This window comes from Quercus suber, unplaced genomic scaffold, assembly GCF_002906115.3.
Source record: "Quercus suber isolate HL8 unplaced genomic scaffold, Cork oak 2.0 scaffold_165, whole genome shotgun sequence".
Lineage (NCBI taxonomy): Eukaryota > Viridiplantae > Streptophyta > Magnoliopsida > Fagales > Fagaceae > Quercus > Quercus suber.
The window spans coordinates 1-3,515 of NW_027069626.1; the positions used below are offsets into that span (position 1 = coordinate 1).

Sequence of the window (3,515 nt, forward strand, 5' to 3'; positions counted from 1 at the left end):
AAAAAAATCTATGCTATAGGTGTTGAATTTTGAAATATACAGACAGTTTTAGATATTGCAAAAACTAAACAAAAAATGTTAAAACTTCTGAAAGGTAAAAAAAAAATGTCTACACAATATAGAAATATTAGAGAAATATGAGTTACCTTTTAAATGTTAAAATTTAAAATATATAAACTTTTAAAAGGTAAAAAAAAAAAAATGAAGATTTATTAAAAGATTCAGGCCTAGCACTTAAATAAACAAAACAAACAATTGACAAACTTATAAGAAAAAGCAACGAAACTTAATTTTTATTGAACAAATCAAAACCCTAACCTTGATGCATTTTTTTTTTTTTTTTTTACAGAAAGGTAGAAAAAACAAATAGTAGATAGAGGCTAACTCATCATTTTATTATATTTTTCCATTGTGTAGTCACATAATTTTTGTTTTGTTTCAATAAATTCTAATCTCAAAATCTTCTAATTGTTTGATTTACATATGAATTTTTCAATTCATTTTTTGCAATACATTTAATTGTCTGGCCAATTTCAATAGTAGAAATGCTATAATCATGGATTATTCTTTTGAGAGTAACCCTTCTTTCTATTGTATTTTTCTATTGTGTAATTATATTTATTTATTTCAATACTTTTGAAGCCTTGAATCTTCTGATTTCTTTTTGGCCTTTTGGAAGTTTTAACATCTTAACTTTTGGGTTTATTTTTTCTATTGTTTGAAATTTTCTAGAAGATTTCAATGAATATCCATGGAATATTCTTTTTGAGGTTAACTCATCTTTATCTTGTATTCCTATTCCTAGCCTCTTTTTCTATATTTTTTTTTTCTTTAATTGTTTGTGTGTATGTATCTTTTGTTTTTCTTATATATTTTAACTTTCATAGCGTATGTATATGTTGTGTATATTCTTTGATTCTTTCTTTAATGGTTTGTGTGTATGTGTCATCGTGTCTTGGTCCTTATGCAAAATCTATAAAGATTAAAGATGCTTCTTTTTTTAATAAAGAATCCTGTGTTTTTCATGACTTTAGTGAGTCGTATTCTTAAATGATCGAAATGGTTTTCTCTGACGTGGATTTTGTTCATATTGGTTTCAAAGTTGATTTCTTGGCTTATATTATAGATTGTAATATATTTATTCATCAAACTGTTTAGTTGAGTTTGTTTTCGAAGTTGATTTCAGTGTTGGACATTTTCTTGAAGCATGTTGGTATCACATATTTAAATACTGTTAAGTTGATATAATAATAATAATAATAATAATAATAATATATATAGTTTAATAAATGTCTGAAATGTATAGTTGTTAACAAATGTTTTAGCTATATGATTTTATTTTACAAATTCAATTTTGGGGTTGTAGTAAAATAAACCAAGATTAAATTATTTATTATACTCAATACTATTCCCGTACATCGCATGTACCTATAATGATAGAATTATCTCATACATAATATGTGATTGTTATCCACTCATGTAGGGTGGGGTTCACCCATTAAATCCCTAGAAACCAACACGAGTGAGAGCTCCGCCATGTCATTTTAGTGATGGCTACCTTAGAAATTCACACATAAATCTAATCACTTTAATTCCCTACTTTGTGACAAGCCTACGTTACTAGACTCGGCATCTCATACATAATAAGTAACCCAATCTTTCTATTTTTTTAGAGAGGAGCAATAGCTGCGGCCAAGGCACTTATCAACGAGGCAATAGCTGAAAAGCTTGACATAAAGAACTTTTCTTCTTCAAACACATTTCGAGTCACAGATTTGGGCTGCTCCATTGGACCCAACACATTTTTGGCAGTGCAAAACATTATTGATGCCGTGGAGCTCAAATATCAATCCCAAGGACATAATGCCCCTGAATTCCAAGTTTTCTTTAACGATCATGCTTTGAATGATTTTAACACACTCTTTTCGTCCCTCCCTCCAGAGAGGAAATAGTATGCAGCAGGCGTGCCGGGTTCATTTCATTCTCGCTTATTTCCTAATGCCTCCATTCACTTTGTTTTCTCTTCCTATGAGGTGTTGGACAAAAGCTCTCCTGCTTGGAATAAAGGGAGGATCCACTACTCAAATGCTTCACCCAAAGTTTTTGAGTCTTATGCAGCTCAATATGCCAAGGACATTGAGTGCTTTCTAAATGCTAGAGCACAAGAGGTTGTGTGTGGAGGACTTATGGCAATAATCGTCCCATGCCGCCCAAATGGACTCCCTTGTTCACAAGATACGATTATAGATACCCTGGGATCTTGTTTGTTAGACATGGCTAAGAAGGTAATCATCCATTTGTTAATTAATTTTTTTTAACTTTCATAGATATGTTGCATTGAGTACTAATTTTGCTTCTCTTTTTATTTTGAAAAAAGCTATAACAACTACAAATTTTTCATACAAAAATCTTACAAATTGATGTTAGATTGAATATGATTGGTTCATATCGAGAACATAACAAATAATCTTACATTGAAAAAAGATTGATCACTTGCATGCGTACAATTTGAAGAAATATTGCTTTCAATTTCTTGAAATATAAGATTATGCCAGCAATTAAGATGGAAAAAAACAGTTCTTGAGACTGATGTGGTTTTGACTTCTTTATTTGCTCATGAGTTAGGGTATCTTCAGTGAGGAGAAAGTAGACATCTTTAATCTACCATTATATTTTGCATCTCCCCAAGAACTGGAAGCTGCTGTAGAAAGAAATGGATGTTTTCGCCTTGAAAAAATGGAGATTCTACCTCAAGAAAAACCGAGTGGTAATTTTTCAAGAGGCAAGGTGTTGTCATCTCAAGTCAGAGCCGGCATGGAAGGATTGTTTAAGAACCATTTTGGAGAGGAGATTATAGATGAGTTCTTTGATTCAGTTCACAAGAAACTCAATGAATTGTCCAAATTTGAGTCAGGGAATGGAGGTAGCTTGTTTATTTTACTCAAACGCATAGCAACCATTTAGAAGATACAGTTGCGAAGCATTGATGGAGCTTTACGTTTACTGACAAGGTCATGAAAATTGCTCTTACCATGAATTTGAAAGTAACACAGAGATGTGAACAGAGTATCTTATCTCAATGGTGGTAGCGTCTACGTAGTACTTAACTCTAGTTTTTATAGCACCAAAAGAAATAGTGGTCACTGCATTTGAATGCCTTATGGATTTGAATCTATTCCATTGTGTTATACACATTATTCAAAATAAGTTACATGATGTTTCCATTTGTTTACTGTTGTAATTCCATTAATAAAAGACCATATGTGATGTTCCAGATTAATTGGATATTTGATTGTGTTGTTTGTGTGAGCTTTTTAGTCTCACATCAGAAAAATACTAGGTTAATATGGGCTTTATTATCAATCACAAAAAACTTCAATTGTAACTAGACTAGTTTTTTTGTATTAATGATTTTTGCACATTTTAAACTCTTGTGCATGAAGGTAAGGAAATTACAAGGAGTAGATTAATAATATAAAATGAATATGCTTAATAAAGGGAATGTCAAAGAGTAA

At 30.9% G+C, this 3,515-nt stretch overlaps 1 pseudogene; it reads left to right on the forward strand.

Annotated features, from left to right (window-relative positions):
• The first annotated feature begins 1,059 nt into the window (after window positions 1–1,059).
• LOC136069361 (loganic acid O-methyltransferase-like) lies at window positions 1,060–3,188 on the forward strand (annotated as a pseudogene).
• The last annotated feature ends 327 nt before the right edge of the window (window positions 3,189–3,515 follow it).